The sequence below is a fragment of the Macrobrachium nipponense genome, chromosome 31 (assembly GCF_015104395.2).
Source record: "Macrobrachium nipponense isolate FS-2020 chromosome 31, ASM1510439v2, whole genome shotgun sequence".
NCBI classification, from domain to species: domain Eukaryota; kingdom Metazoa; phylum Arthropoda; class Malacostraca; order Decapoda; family Palaemonidae; genus Macrobrachium; species Macrobrachium nipponense.
In genome coordinates this window covers 2,116,782-2,133,547 of record NC_061093.1, presented here as the reverse complement: position 1 = coordinate 2,133,547, position 16,766 = coordinate 2,116,782, and the positions used below count along the sequence as shown (strand labels likewise).

Here is a 16,766-nt window from a genome sequence, read left to right as displayed (position 1 = left end):
AATCCAGTTTACTAATTGTGCCTCGACTAACGTAAAATTTTACACCTAGGTAAGTTTGTCTCGTCATTCCGATGGGCAGGACTAAAGATCTGCTCGGTCATGTGCTTCGTCACTATCTATGACCCAACCAAACAGACCAAATCCTAACCTAACCTTAATGACATGTCTTGGCCTAACCTAAACCAATCTAACCTTTCTCAGGGCACCCCTCCACAGATTTAACTCAGTAATACAAATGTGCTGAGCAGCTTAGGCTAACCCGTCATGGTAATAGGTCCAAATAATCATCATTTATTAGTATGCAATGTTAAACGCAAAGAAAGAGAGTGTTCCTACACGTTAAACAAACCTGAGGTCCTTTACATAAGGAATTACTTTCAGCGCCAGCTGGAACTCGGCCGTAAGATTCTATAACAAGGTAGTTAGGCGGTAACTGCTTGTCCAATAGTCAGGATTTCTGCCCGACTAGACGTAAACATTCCACTTTGCTCTCGACCACTCCTGTCATGACATTAACCATTCTTTTTCTTTGTTTTGCTATTATAATTGTGTTTGTTGTGGATATTTGTGTGTTTGTATGTTCATTATGCGAACCCACGAATCAGATAAGCCCTCTCGCCCCTCATCTAGGCGGCGATTATGCCATGGAGTAGGGGCCAGGAAATGTGGAGCTTTTTGCTCCAGTTTGATGTTGACCCTCATGCCCTCTGTGCAAGATGCCGAGGGCATGAATGTAATAAATTAGACACCTGTGATACTTGTATCTCTTGGTCAGGAGAGATACGAGGGAAGGAAGAAGCTGCATAAGTCTGCCAAAGCATCATTGGAGAGTTCTCTCCTCTGGGCGAACAGGAACTCTCCTCATTAACCCGACTTTTGCTCCTTCAGGTTTGTCTGACTCTGCGGATGGGGACTTGTGGCAGGTATGGCTATTGCTGAATCTACTTGGCACTCCGTCTCTGGTGGGACTGCTGAGTCATCTAGCAGCAGCCCCAGTGACCCAAGGACTGGGTATGTGGCACTGCCACATCTGGTGTACAAGCAGCATGTTACATCAGTCACCCCATCTGCTGTGGTGGCACCTGTGCCGCATACCTCGAGGGTGGAATATCTTCCACCTCCTCCTCCAGGCTATGCCGTCCTCATTCCCCCGCCAGACTTTGAGTGCCCTAACAGTTCACCGTTGGACTTCCTCCTGTCTCCGTCGCCGTGCCTGTCGCCCCTGTCCCTGCCCGTGGGAGTGCTGCTGCAGCATCAGTTCCTCCTTCCCAGGCCATGCTGGAACCTGCTGCCTCGGCAACCGCTGCAACCCTGCCCTGGATGGGGGATCTTTCTGCCGTCCTGAAGTAGCTGGTGAAGAGGAAGTCTAAAAAGAATAGGAAGGTGTCGTCATCGTCTTCTTTGTCTTCGTCGTCGTCATCGTTGTCGTCTTCTGCTGCCTCCCCCACTTCTCCTTCTGAGGCCAAAGCAGAAAAAGTTGGTCTCGCCCCACCCAACAAGTCTCGTTCAGGGACTTCTAAAGGCCTGTCTCATCATTCCAGTGAGACAGGTGTGCTTTCCGCTGGTCCTCCCATTCCTTCGGTAACAGGAACCGCTTCGTCTTCCCCAGGGAAGAGCAAGGTGGGGACAGTAGAGGTACCAGCTGTTGCCGGTACCTCTGCTCCCAGATCTAGAGGTTCCGCCTCTAGACCAGGAACTGTCTCGGGTACTCGCGAGCAAGTTTCTGTGAGTGTACAGTCACCCACCGGTGACCGTGCAGCTAGAGTCCGTGGCACTGAGTACGATCACCACCAGGACTCTGGCACGGGGCAGAGGGATGGTTGGAGTCACCCAGGTGACTCTCGCCTAACCGGTGATCATTCCCGTAACGATCATCTGGGCCCCAGGGTTGATGTGACAGTCCCGCTGGACCATACAAGAGGCGAGACTGGTAGGAGGTCCCCCAGGTCCCCGGGAGCAGCTTCGACCGCTTCTGGAACTGTGATGCATCAAGAGGATGGTGCTCGTTCTCTTCGCGTTGGTGGACGCTACCCGTCACCCGACCATGATCACACCAGTGTGGTCAAATGGTCCGGGCAGCCGGTAGCAGTTCCCCTGATGCGAGAGATCGACGCTACCGTCCTCGGACCAGCGCTTCTCCTCAGGAAGACCACTCATCTACACCTGCAGTTTGGTCATCACTGCAGTTTGGTGATCGCCTGCAGCCCTCTCTGACCATCAGTTTTGCCGGTAGACAGAGCAGGACCGTCAGATCTGCCTTGCCTGTCCCTTCAACCTCCTCGGGAGGAGCGAGGTGACTAGGGGGTACCATGAGGTGTGTGCTCCTCACGGTCCGTCCACGAGAGCGTATGTGTCCAGTTCGGTCCTAGGACCCAAGAGGTCATATGCTCAAGTGGTCAGAGGAGATCACAGGGGGGCTGACAAGGTTCTTCCTGCTGAAGGAAGAGTGTCTCGGGAGGGGCCATCGCCTCAGGACGCATTCACTCCAGAGTTACAGAGGTCTTTGGCAGAGGTTCACGCAGCAAGAGGCAACAGCCTGGGAGTCTACCGCTATGGCAGCCTTCCAGGCCGTCTCCTGGCTAGATCTGTGCTCCCTCACAGTATCCAGGGTCACAGCTTCTTTGGGACCGGTAACTCCCGGAGAAGACTCGGCTTTCGGGAGACTTTGTCAGTCTGGAGGTAGGGCTATCTCCTACCTGGCCCACCAGACTGCTAACCTGTGGGCTAACTTGGTACTTAGGAGGAGGGACGCTGTCCTGAATAGGGTAGCAAGGTTGGCTGATCCAGAGTCTCTGGAATGGACCGTTGCTGGGTTCCTCCTCTTTTCCCTAGAGAGATGGTAGATGCTGCAGTGGAGAAACAGAGAGCTGAAGACAGTGACTATTTGGTACACCAGTCAGTTACAAAGACGTCTGGGCCATCCCATTCAACTGTGGCTAGGCCTCGGAGCCAAGCTAGCTCTTCTTCCACCCCCAAGACTTCTGTACCGTTGAAGGAGGCACAGGGAAAGACCCAGCCTTCCTCCTTCACTTCAAGAGGTGAACATCAGCCCCCCTCTCAGCCCTCCTCCTCGTGGGAAGGGGGCTAAGTGAAAGGAGAAGAAGGGGAAACGTCAGGGATGGCGTTCCCCCTCACCTGCTTCTGAAAATGGGGGGGTGCCTGACGGGCCATTGGGCAACATGGCAGCGGTTTGGAGCTGAGACCTGGGTAGTAGATGTCCTTTAGGGGGGATATATTCTCCCCTTCGAATCAAGGCCGCCCCTCCTCATCCGGTCCATCACTAGACATACGTGGACGTAGCACTCAAGGAAGAAGTGCAGACGATGCTGAGCAAGAGAGCTGCAGAAATCGTGGGAGAACCGTCACCGGGGTTTTACAGCTGGCTTTTCCTGGTGGAGAAGTCTATGGGGAGCTGGAGACCGGTGATAGATCTCTCTCCTCTGAACTGATTTATTCGCCAGACTTGGTTCACGATGGAAACGGCATGTTCTTTGCTCGATTCTATCAGGTAGAATGATTTCATGCTTTTGGTGGACCTGAAGGATGTTTTTGTTCCGACACGGCATACAAACCTTCGGTCCTTTTACAATAGGAAGGTACTAGCGGCAGCTGGATAGGTCGTAAGCTTTCGAACAAGGGGTTCGGTAGTTAACTGCTTGTCCGACAGGCGCGCGCGCGCGACTGGGAGGTAAACAAACCACTTTTGCTTTCGGCCTCACAGTGGATGGACGTGTTTGTCGTTTCTCTCTGCCCGCTGCTCGTCGTTTGCTTTCTAATTTGGTTGTAATTGTGTATGAAAGAGTATTGTAAGTACAATTATTCTCTCTTTACATATTAATTACGGCTTCATTGAATAATGATGGAATCTCCTCGCCTCGCTACCCCACGGAGACTTTGCCCGGTATCGAAGGGCGCAAATGCGGGAAGTTTAGATCATTCCCGGAGATTGACCCTCATATTTTGTGTGCTCGGTGTCGGGGGCGCGAATGCACCCGGGCCGAGCCATGTGATGTGTGTAATGACTGGTCGGAGGCGCAGTGGACTTTGTATGAGGGCAGGAAGAAGCGAAGGCCTGCAAAGGAGTCGTCGGAAAGCTCTCCCGCGACTCCTTTGGTAACGACACTTCGTCTTCTTTCCTGCCGCCCGCGTCAACTTCCACGTCTCGCGCCTTCCCCTTCGGGGGGGTGTCTAGGTCCTTCTCCTCTCCTGACGTGTCGAGTGTGGAGGAGGGCGCTAGATACCCACTGACGTAGAGTTGTATTCTGGGTCCTCTATCCGCTCGTCTTCGCGCGAGCGGGTAGAGGATCCTCCTAATCACCCGACTTTTGCCTCCTCAGGTGCGGTTGCCGTGAAGGATGACCTCGGACAGGTGTGGGCATCGTTGGGGCTGCAGGGCGTAGCCGAGTGTCCAGGGGCTTGCTCTATCATCTTGGCTGGCTCCGTGGCGGTTACGCATGCAACGGTCACAACCACACCACGACCCTGACAACACCCGGCTACGGCCGTCACCTCCTCACCTTGGTGTACACCCAGCACGCGGTTCTCTGTGACACCCACAACATCGGTGCAGGGGCCAGTCGCCGTAACTCGGGGAGTGTGATGCCGCCACCTGGGTTTGCCGTGTTGCCACGACCGGACTTCATGTGCCCGAAGAGCTCGCCCCTGGACCTCCCACCGTGCCGATGATGTCTGTGCCGCTGGTTCGACCATCTGTACCGTCCCACACAGCCTGCCGTACCTGCCGTGACCACCGCTGCTGTTCCTGTTCCTGCTCCTGCCGTCTCGACTGCCGTTCCTGTGATGCTCGCACCTGGCTGATGTTGTCCTGTTCTGGCTCCGCTGCTCCCGATGCTGTCTGTTCGGACAGGTACGTCCCGGGCCCTGTTGCTTCGGCAACAGCAGCCCCGGCTCCGTCCTGGATGACAGACCTGACGTCGGTCCTGAGGAGGTTGACGAAGAAGAAGAAGAAGGAGAGGAAGGTGTCGTCGTCGTCTTCATCGTCTTCTTCGTCGTCGTCGTCGTCTGCCGCCTCTTCCCCTTCTTCTTCTAAATGGGCTCCCCCGCCTAAGAAGAAGAGGTCCGCCCTCCCCCCCCCCTCCCCCCCCTAAGAAGTTCTCCTTCGGGAGCTTCTAAGGGCCCGTCTCGCTCTGGTGAGAACGGGGGGTGGGTTTCTTCCCGCTGGTCGCCCTGCTCCTTCGGGAGCAGGACCCATCTCTTCTCCCGCAAGGGGAGAAGACTACGGGGACCAGAGGGGTGCCGAACTAACACCGGCACTTTTCCTCACCTGCTGTTAGTGGTTCGGCCACGGCAGCAGGATCCGTCTCCGGCCGCGTTCGCGAGAGGTACCGAGTGTACGGTCGCCTACCAGCGACCGTGCAGCCAGGAACCAGACCTCTGAGTCCGCTCAGCGTCAGGTTCACGGCACGGAGCGGAAGACTGGTGACAGCCGCTCACGCGACTCTCACCAGACCAGCTCTCGCTCTCACGGCGAGCGGCTGGCTACCCGGGCGGACGTGACGGTCCATGACCGGCCACGGGCTGAGGCTGGGAAGAGGTCCCCCCGTTCGCCGGCACCAGCCACGGCTGGTACCAGCGAACTGACGCACCGTGAGGATACGCACCGGTCTCACCGTGACAGTGGAGCTCGCCGGTCGCCTGACCGTCGCTCTCAACAGAGAGCGATCGGGTAGGGCGACCAGCACCAGCTCCTCTGACACACGAGACCGGGGCCCGCTGTTCTCGGTCCAAGCCGTTCTCCACAGCGAGACGGCTCGACTAGGTCTGGCAGCTCGATCGCCACCGCGGGTTGGCGATCGCCTGCAGTCCTCCAAGCCCGCTGGTTCTGCCAGTGAGCGAGGAGAGAGCGTCAGATCTGCCTCTCCCATACCCTTCAACTCCCTCGGGTTACACCGGGAGGGCGAGGTATTGAGGAGTGATCGTGAGGGGTGCGCCCCTCAGGATCCCCGCCACGTCGTCGTACGTACCATTGGCTCGGTTCTCGGACCGCCAGGTCGTACGCACAGGTGGTTGGAGGAGACCTAGAGGGGGCTGTCGCTGCTCCTCTCCTTGAGGGAGGAGGGTCTCGGGAGGTACTCCTGTTCGAGGGACTGGACGGTCCGACTCCACAGGATGCTATCACACCCGAGATCCAGAGGAACTTGCCGAGGTTATTGCGCTGATTCGTCAGCACAACGACCTCGGGGAAGGATCGCCGCTCCCACCATCCGAGCCCACGTCCCGGCTCGAGTCGTTCTGGGGCCCGAAGAGGGAACCCAAGACCGACGGTGGGTTTGCCGCGTTCCGAGCTTGCGGACTCAGTGCTGGACCAGGTTGAATCGCTTGTCTCCGGACAAGACGGTTCGCTCAAGTCTGGCAGGTCGGAGCAAGCTGCTTCCTCCTCTGCTACGACAGCGGCGGTTTTTGGTTTTACGTGCCATCTGAAGACCCGATGCCGCCCAAACAGGTGGAACCCGGAGTTAGCTAGGCTTGACTCAGGGTGTGTCTCCTGCAACAGCTCCTGTCCGAGGAATCCTGTGGTTCTCGCAGCAAGAGGGCACTCGGCCTGGAATCTACCGCCATGGCAGCTTTCCAGCCGTCTCCTGGCTAGATCTGTGGTCCCTCACAGTATCTAAGGTCGCAGCCAACTCCGGGGGAACTTTTCTCCCGAAGAGGACTCGGCCTTCAGGAGAGGTTTGCCAGTCTGGGGGAAGAGCCATCTCCTTCCTTGCCCACCAGACGGTGAACCTGTGGGCCAACCTGGTTCTCCGACGAAGGGACGCTGTCCTTACTCGGGTTTCCAGGGCGGCCGGGCGTGAGGCGGCGTTGGGGCTTCGAAACGGACCTCTACGGAGTTCCACGTCTCTCTTCCCAGGAGAGATGGTGGACGCTGCGGTGGACAGACGGCGCACTGAAGACAGTGACCGTCTGGTTCACCAGGCAGTCTCGAAGGCTTCTGGGCAGCCTCGGACTGCGGCCAAGTCTAAGAGCTCGGCTAGCGCTTCCTCGGCTGCTAAGACGGTTGCTGCGTCGAAGCCCCGAGGAATGACTCTGTCTTCTTCGACTTCTAGCAAGGGGGGCCCGTACCAGCCCTCCTCCCAGCCCTCCTCATCCCGTGGAGGCGCTGGGAAGAAGTCCGAAGAAAAAGGGGGGAAACGCTAGGGACGGCGTTCCCCCTCACCTGCTGCCGGAAGTGGGGGGGTGCCTGGCCAGCCATTGGGCAACTTGGCAGCGCTAACGGCGCCGAGAACCTGGATTGTAGATGTCCTTCGGGAGGGATATCATTACCCTTCGAATCTCGGCCACCCGCCCTCACCTCCAACCGGGCCGGTCCAACAGCAGTCCGTACGTTCCAGGGTCATCGAAGGACGTAGCACTCAGACAGGAGATCAAAGCCATGCTGAGCAAAGAGAGCTGAATAGAGATCGTCACGGATCAGTCACCGGGCTTTTACAGTCGACTCTTCCTGGTGGAAAAGTCTACGGGAGGCTGGCGCCCGGTGATAGATCTCTCTCCCCTGAACCGGTTTGTTCGCCAGACCCGGTTCACGATGGAGACGGCACGCTCAGTGCTCGACTCCATCAGGGAGAACGATTTCATGCTTTCAGTGGCGACCTGAAGGATGCGTATTTTCAAATACCCATTCATCAGTCCTCCAGAAAGTACCTCGCTTCATCCTCGACGGGACGGTGTAACCAGTTCAGGGCACTGTGCTTCGGTCTCTAACAACCGCCCCACAGGTGTTCACACGAGTGTTCACTCTGGTGTCTGCTTGGGCCCATTCGCACGGGATACGTCTGATGAGGTATCTCGACGATTGGTTTAGTCCTGGCGAGCTCCCGCTCGCAGTTGCTACAGGACAGGGATCGACTGCTCGAGTTCTGTCGCGATCTGGGGATCGTTGTGAACTTCGAGAAGTCCGATCTCGAGCCCAAGCAGAGGATGAAGTACCTGGGGTATGCTGATCGACACGGTAGCAGGGCGAGTCTTCCCCGCAGACTCGCGGATCAGCCAGATTCAGGGAGCAGCCAACCAGTTTCCTGTCTCGGGCAGGAACAGGTAGCTCAGCGATGGCAAGTCGTGATCGGACCCCCACCTGTCCTTCACTCGAGAAGTTTTTAGTCCCCATCACGGGCGTCTTCACCTGCGGTCCTCTTCAATGGAGACTAAAGGAGAGTTGGTCACAGGCGACGGATCCCCCAAGCTTTCCAGTGTCACTGACACAGGAGGTGAGGCAGGACCTAGCCTGGTGGCTCGACGACAGGAACCTCTTAAGAGGAGTGCCTCTGCGCACTCCCCCCCCGGACGGACATGCAGCTGTTCTCAGACGCATCGACCGAGGGATGGGGCGCACACCTGGAGGAGTTGCTGACTTCAGGAGTGTGGGACGAGAACGACAAGCACCTTCACATCAATGTACTGGAACTCAAGGCAGCGTTCCTCGCTCTCCAAGAGTTTCAGGACCGCTTGATGGGACACTCAGTGGTGTTGATGTGCGACAACACCACGGTGGTGGCTTACGTCAACAAACAGGGGGGCCTAGTGTCTCTCCCGTTGTACCAGTTGACTCGGCAGGTGCACGAGTGGGTCTAGGGCACAACTCAATAGAGCTGTCGGCACGCTACATTCCAGGGAAGAGGAATGTAGTAGCAGACACGCTCAAGCCGTCGGGATCAGGTGATAGGGACCGAATGGTCTCTACACCAGGACGTGGCGGAAAGGCTCTTCGACCTGTGGGGGCGACCAGTCGTGGATCTGTTCGCCACCCGGCACAACAGGAAGCTCCAGGTGTTCTTCTCGGCCGTGCCGGACCCATGGGCAGCTGCAGAGGACGCTCTTCAACAACCGTGGGACAACCTCTTCGCCTATGCCTTTCCCCCGTTCAGCCTGATTCGCAAGGTGATCAGTCGAGCGCTGGTCCCACCCCGAATCTCAGGATGATCCTGGTGGCTCCCAAATGGCCACAGGCCATTTGGTATCCGGACCTGCTGGCTCTTCTCGCAGGAGAACCGAGAGAGATTCCCCCTTGGCACAACCTTCTCGCCCAGCCACACGTCGAGCGGCGGTACCACCGAGCAGTCCAGTCCCTACGTCTTCACGGCTGGCTGTTATCCACCATCTCTTGCGAACGAGAGGCTTTTCTCGTAGCGCAGCAACAGAGATGGCTGGAAACGTCCGTCAGTCCTCTGCAGCTGTGTACCAGGGAAGTGGGCCGTCTTCTGTGGTTGGTGTCGTAGACGGGGTCTATCTCCTCTCAGAGCCACTCTTCAGCAGGTAGCGGATTTCCTCGTGTTTCTTCGCCGAGAGAAGCTCCTTTCAGTCCCACACAGTTAAAGGATACAGAGCCGCCTTGGCGCTCGTCCTGAAACTGAGGGGGTTGGACATCTCGAACTCGTTCGAGATCTCCTTGCTGATGAGGAGCTTCGAGAGGTCTTGCCCACCCAGGGAACTCAGGCCCCCTGCGTGGGACGTGACTCTCGTAACCTTAGGAGTCTGACTCGAAACACCGTTCGAGCCACTCCGAGAGTCGTCAGACAGGGATCTGACCCTCAAGACCCTCTTCTTGCTCGGCCCTGGCATCGGCGAAGAGAGTAGGGGAAGAGGAACTTCATGGTCTTTTCCTATGATGTACGACACTCCAGGGGATGGGGATCCGTGACGCTCGATTTCGTCCCGAACTTCGTTGCGAAGGACTCAGAAACCGTCAGTCCCTGATGACAGGTTCGAGTCATTCACGATTCCCTCCCTATTGGACTTCACCGATAATGATGCGGTATGAAGATGCTGCTTTGTCCTGTGGAGGGCGCTACGGCGCTATCTGAAGAGAACTCGACACCTCAGGCCTGAGTGTCGACGCCTCTTCGTTAGCCACCGGGGTCACCAGAAAGAAGTATCCAAGAACACTCTTTCATTCTGGCTGCGTGAGGTCATCAGGAGGGCGTATGAGGCTGATGGTAGTGACGACATCCGTAGCTCCCGTCCGAGAGCTCACGAAGTCAGAAGTATTGGCCCCTCGTTGGCGTTTCGCAAGAACTTCTCCGTGGCGCAGGTCCTGAAGGCAGGGGTCTGGTCTAACCAGACTACCTTTACGTCCTTCTACCTTCGGGATATTGCCCACAGGTCCTTGGATACCTTTTCCTTGGGACCCGTGGGTGGCTGCTCAACAAGTTGTGTAGCTAACCAAGACCCTCGCAGGCTGAACAGCAATCGAGTCCTGGTGTGACTGTGTGGATGGATGTGTGAGTGAGTGAGTGACTGGCTCTCTCTTCCCATCTTTTTTCCTTCCCCTCTACCTGTGGGCAGAGGGCCATGGTCGTCACTACGCTGGATGAGGACGAGATGCAGGTGAGCTATATGACAGAGCCCCATCCTAAATTCCCTTTCACTAGGGATAGGAGCAGAATATCCACCACTTCCTTCTACAAGGGGGGGGGGAAGATGGATGCCTACAAGAGTCAAACCCATGACTTTATATTTGCTCCTGTACAGGAACAAGTTCTTGCATTGCTGGTACGAAGAGATGCGCATGCCCCTCTCTTAGTACTCGGTCCAGAGGTCTGACCATTGATCCTGCGGTGCACACCCCGATCAATCGGACAGAGGCTTGGATCCCTCCCTCGCTCTTACGACCAGGGAGGCTTCCAAGGTTGGGCGAACACCAGTCTGTTCACAAAAGACTCAGATTCCACCCACCAAGAAGTGAGTCTTCCTATTGTAAAAGGACCGAAGTTTGTATGCCGTGTCGGAACAAATGACAATTTTGTCCAAAATTGCATTTTTCCTAACTATACAAACCTGAGGTCCTTTTACACATAGCCCCACCTCATGCCACCCCTCACTCTGCAGTTTTTGCTTGGGCCAAAGCAAAAGTGATTTGTTTACCTCCCAGTCGCGCGCGCGCGCCTGTCGGACAAGCAGTTAACTACCGAACCCCTTGTTCGAAAGCTTACGACCTATCCAGCTGCCGCTAGTACCTTCCTATTGTAAAAGGACCTCAGGTTTGTATAGTTAGGAAAAATGCAATTTTGGACAAATTGTCATATTTTTAAATAACGTTCCATCAGTCCTCCAGGAAGTACCTATGCTTTATCCTCGATGGGACGGTGTTCCAATTCAGGGCACTTTGTTTTGGACTCTTGACCACCCCTCAGGTGTTCATGCGAGTGTTCACTTTCACTCTGGTGTCGGCTTGGGCCCATTAGGTCAGAATACGTCTTTTGAGGTATCTCGACAATTGGTTGGTCCTGGGGAGCTCTCGCTCGCAGTTGCTACAGGACAGGGATTGCCTTCTCGACTTTTGTTGCAATAAAGGGATCGTAATAAATTTTGAGAAGTTGGATCTCGAGCCCAAGCAGAGGATAAAGTACCTGGGCATGCTGATCGATATGGTAGCAGACGAGTTTTCCCTGCAGACTCACGGATCAGCAGGTTCAGGTAGTCCCTCACAGGCGTCTTCACCTGCGGTCGCTGCAGTGGAGGATGAAGGAATGTTGGTCACATGCTTCTGTTCTTGGATGCATCGACCAAGGGTTGGGGAGCACACCTGGAGGAGTTGCTGGTTTCAGGTGTGTGGAATTGATGCGACGAGCACCTTCACATCAACATTCTGGAACTCAAGGCAGCATTTCTAGCGCTCCAAGAATTCCAGGAACGTGTGAGGGGACACTCCATGGTATTGATGAGCGACAATACCACGGTAGTGGCATACATCAACAAACGGTGGCCTAGTGTCCCTCCTGTTGCATCACTTGACGGTGCAGGTGCATGAGTGGGCAGCAGCTCACTCAGTAGAGCTGTCAGTCAGGTACATTCCAGGCAAGAGGAATGTAGTGGCAGACAAGCTCAGCCGCCAGAATCAGGTGATTGGGACAGAATGGTCTCTCCACCCAGACATGGCGGAAAGGCTGTTCGACCTGTTGGGGCATCCAGTGGTGGATCTGTTTGCCACCCGGCACAACAGAAAACTCCCGGTTTTCTTCTTCGTTGTGCTGGACCCATGGGCAGCTGCAGAGGACGCATTCCAACACCCGTGGGACAACCTCGAAGTGTATGCCTTTCCCCTGTTCTGTCTGATTCACAAGGTGATCAGCAGGGCGCTGGTCACCAGCAATCTTCGAATGATTCTGGTGTCTCCCAAATGGCTCAGGTCATTTGGTATACGGACCTGCTTGCTCTTCTCTCAGTGGCACCGCAAGAGATTCCCCCATGGCACAAACTTCTGTGTCAACTGCACATGGAACGGTACCACCAGGCAGTACATTCCCTGTGTCTTCACGGCTGGCAGTTATCCACCATCTCTTGCGAGAGAGAGGCTTTTCTCGCCGATCAGCAACAGAGATGGCAGGATACCTCAGACAGCCCTCTGCAGCAGTATACCAGGGAAAGTGGTCCGTCTTCTGTGGTTGGTGTCGTAGACGGGGTCTCTCCGCTCAGACCCACTCTTCAGCAGGTAGTGGATTTCCTAGTCTTTCTTTGCTGAGGGAAGCTCCTCTGTTTATGCAGTTAAGGTATAAAGAGCTGCTTTGGCTTTAGTCCTAAAGCTGCGGGGAGAGGACATTTCCTCTTCCAGGGAAGTATCCCTCCTTATGAGGAGCTTTGAGAGGTCTTGCCCACCCAAGTAACTCAGGCTCCCTGAGTGGGACGTGACTCTTGTCTTAAGGAGTTTGACTCGTAGACCCTACGATCCTCTCCGGGAGTTGTCAGACAGGGATCTGACCCTCAAGACCATCTTTCTGCTGGCCCTGGCATCGGCGAAGAGAGTAGGAGAACTTCATGGTCTCTCTTATAATGTTAAACACTCTAGGGGATGGGGATCGGTTACACTCAATTTCGTCCCGGATTTCGTAGTGAAGACTCAGAATCCTTCAGTCCCTGATGAAAGATTTGAGTCCTTTACGATCCCCTCCCTAGAGGACTTAACTGGTAATGATGTGGAAGAGATGCTATCTGAAGAGAACTCGCCATCTCAGGCCTGAGTGTCGACGCCTCTTTGTTAGCACCGGGGTAACCAAGAAAGAAGTGTCCAAGAACACTATTTCTTTCTGGCTTCATGAGGTAATCAGGAAAGCGTATGACTCCGAAAGGAGTTTCGACACCAGTACCTTTCGTCCGAGAGCCCACAAAGTTAGAGGTATTAGTCTTACCCTTGCGTTCTCCAAGAACTTGTCAGTTGCATAAGAACTGAAGGCAGGGGCGTGGTCCAACCTGATCACCTTCACCTCCTACTACCTTCGGAATATTGCCCACCGGTCCTTGGACACTTTTTCATTGAGACCCGTGGTGGCTGCTCAACAAGTTGTGTAGCTTACCCAGCTCCTCTAATGGGACAAGGTTGCATCTTGTCCTTGTGGTAACGTATGAATGGAGAGTGAATGAGAGTGTGACTGGCTTCTCTTCCTTCTTCCTTCTTCTCTCTTCCTTCGGGCAGAGAGTGTCGGTCGTCACATGCTGGAGAGGGCGATAGATGCAGGTAAGCTATACGACTGAGCTCCGTTCTTTTCCTTTCATTAGGGATAGAAGCATGTATCCGTCCCTTCCCTAACAAGGGGGGAAGCAGACAGCAGTAAGAGACAAACCCAATACTACTATATATTTGTCCTCTTACTTCTGACTATAAGTTCTTGTTTGCTATGCATAAGAGGTTACGCATGCCTCCCTCTTATGAATTGGTCCAGAGGTCTGCCCATTGGTCTTGCAGTAATTGTACTCTGATCATTTAAACAGAGGAAACCTTGGTTGGGCGAACACCAGTCTGTTCACAAGACTCAGATTCCTCCTCCCAATCAATGAGTCTTCCTTATGCAAAGGACCAATGGTTTGTATAACATTTAGGAACAAATCACAATTTTTGGAAGTAAATTGTATTTTTGTACATGCAACTTCCCCGGCAGATATATACTTAGCTTATGTCTCTGACATCCCGACAGAATTCAAAACTCGCGGCACACACTACAGGTAGGTCAGGTGATCACCCTCTCCCGCCGCTGGGTGGCGGGAATAGGAACCATTCCCGTTTTCAGAACAGATTTTCTCTGTCGCCGGTGCTGGCAACATCGTTGTTAGTTCCTCCTGCACGGAATTCTGCTTGCTTTGCTAAGGATTGTTTTTGGTGAAGTATTCTTTCTTTGGCTTTGGTATACGCTGATTTGGACCGTTTTTTGGATTTGCTTAGGATTCTTCATTATGGCTGATGTTGTGCCTGAAACTTGTTTTAGAGTTTGTGTGAAAGAAGGATGTAAGGTGAGACTGCCGAAAGCTTCGGTGGATCCTCACACTATTTGTGGCAAATGTAGGGGGAATGAATAATCAGTTAGTAACACATGTGAGGAATGTTTGAGTTTGACTGAAGTGCAATGGAAGAGTTTGACTGCGTATGTAAATAAGTTGGAGAAAGATAGAATTAGGAAAGCTTCTGTTAAAAGTTCAAGTAGGTCCTGCTCTTTGGATCAGGGCAATCTTTCTATTCCAATGTAATTTCTGCTACTGCTAACGCAGGTTCAGCTCCTTCAACCCGCAGCGAAATCGTAGGTTCGTCTCGATCGGAGAAAGCTGCAATGGAAGCGTCGATCCGTAATTTGCAAAGGCAATTACGAGAAATGGAAGGTAAGAGTGAAGTGTGCAGTGAAGTGTACAGTGTCCCAGTGTAGTGGAGGGGTCGTCTGACCGACTCCGCATTGCTCCTAGGCCTAGACCTCTTTCAGACTCCCATGACCAAGGGAGGAGGAATGTCGAAAGCCGCAAGGGGGATGTAGAGTATTCCCAACGGTCAGGCATCCCTTCGGCAGGTCCTGTAGACCCGTCCCAGGCTGCCTTGGACAGCTATAGACAAAGCGTCCTTAGGAAGTGTTTTTCCTACTCGGATTCTTCTTCTCCGAGACACGGATGGAGCTCCGCGTCTAAGTCGCGCCCTCTGAAGAGAGCCTGGAAGGTGCCTGCAGGAGACGCATTAGACTCCAGCCCAGAGCCTTTTCCGGAGTATTCTCCCGCTCAGAAGAAGAGAGCGATGAAGTCTCCTGTTTCTTCTCCGGAAGGAATTCGTGCTTCTACCAAGAAGTTTTTGGTAGGACTGCAGGAGCAGTTATCCTCGTTAGTAGGCTCGCTGTCTAAGGAGCCTTCTCGCAGGAAGGACGTCTCTCTTCCAGTAAAGAGCTCTCTTAAGAGACGGTCGTCAAGTCGGCGTTTGGACTCTGGTAGGCGTCTCTCTCCTGGAAGGCGCTACTCCCCAACAAGATCGTTGCTATACGCTTCTCCTTTTCGAGAACGATCTACTACTCCGACCAGAAGAGCTTCTTCTAGTAGGATCCCGCATTCGTCTAGATGCCCGAATAAGGGCGCAAGCCCCTCTCCTGACAGGAGCCAGGATAGTCGATCCTTACGTAGGAGTAAAGAACGTTCTTCTCCTTATAGGCGTTCTCTGAGAGATAGAAGCGCCTCTCCTTGCTATCTTAAGGAACAGGATAGTCTCCGCTCTTCCCGGGGACGCAGAGAGAGAGAGGAAGAAATCTCGCCCCCCAGACGTTCTCGGAGAGATTTTAGCGCCTCTCCTAGCAGGTGCCATCGTGATGTAAGACGGTATTCTCCAACCAGGCGATTTACTCCTTCCAGGCGCCCAGAACGGGATGCTAGCGCCTCTCCACGCAGACGCCAGGAGCCTGAGAAGAGCATGATGGGTTCCGTACGCCCTACTCCTGTTAGGCCCTCCTTAGGAGTTCCGAGTTTACTTTCTCGCAAGAGTCTTCGAAAGGAAGTAAACCCCTCTCCTGGCAGGAGCCAGGATGAGAGCAGACGTTTTTCTACCCCAAGGCGCGTAGCGCCTGATAGACGCCACCGACGTGACGCTAGCGCCTCTCCTCACAGGGGCCAAGAGCCTGTTACGGGATTCTCGCCCTACTCCTGATAGAGTTTCCTGTAAAGATGCGAGCTCTTCCCCTCTCAGGCAGCAAGAGCCTTTGAGAAGAAGCAGGCATTCTTCTTCTGCTAGGCCCCTTCCAGTAGAAGCTTCAGGCAATAGGATCGCTTCGGGAAGTGGTCTTCCTTCCTCTACCAAACTTCTTTCGAAGGAAAAGAGCGCTTCTCCTTCTAGGACTCCTTCTCCGAAGAGGCATTCTTCTCCTAATGCTACCTTTGAAGAGGTATCTGAGGAGGAAGTTCCTGTAGATGCGGGCGTCTCGGATTACAAGAGACTGGCAGCCCTGCTTCTTCAAGAGTTCGGTGACTCTCTTCGTCCTGCAGATCCTCTTTCGCCGGGATCACTGCTTTCAAGCACTAAACTTTCCAAGTCGTCTTCGTTTGTGAAAATGAATCCGACCCTTTCTATGAAGAAAGCCATCAAGAGCTTGGAGAACTGGCTCCTCTCTAAGAAAGAAGCGGGCAAGGCGGTTTTTTCCTGCCCTCCTTCGAAGTTGGCAGGTAAGCCAGGTGTGGTATGACACGAAAGAGCCAATGGGATTGGGCCTCCCTTCTTCAGCTAATGCTGATTTTTCAGCGCTAGTGGATTCGTCTAGAAGACGCTCTCTTCATTCGGCAAAGGCCTCATGGGGAATGTGCGAAATGGACCATTTACTTAAGGGTCTATTTCGCACACTTGAGGTCTTTAATTTTATGGATTGGGCCTTGGGAGCCCTGGCCAAGAGAGCACAGGATCCAGACTTTGTTTCGATGGAAGTTTTAACGAGTGTCCTTTCTTGTCTGGATAAGGCCTTGATGGATGGATCTACGGAGGTGGCTTCTCTCTTTGGATCTGCAGTCCTTAAAAAGAGATCTGTCTACAG

The 16,766-nt window shown here is 54.2% G+C and overlaps 1 long non-coding RNA gene across 1 annotated transcript in view; it reads left to right on the top strand.

The window, feature by feature from the left end:
- The window catches only part of LOC135206606 (uncharacterized), a 281,540-nt gene that overhangs the window by 1,472 nt on the left and 263,302 nt on the right, over positions 1-16,766 (top strand). The gene's annotated exons all lie outside the window — the stretch shown is intronic.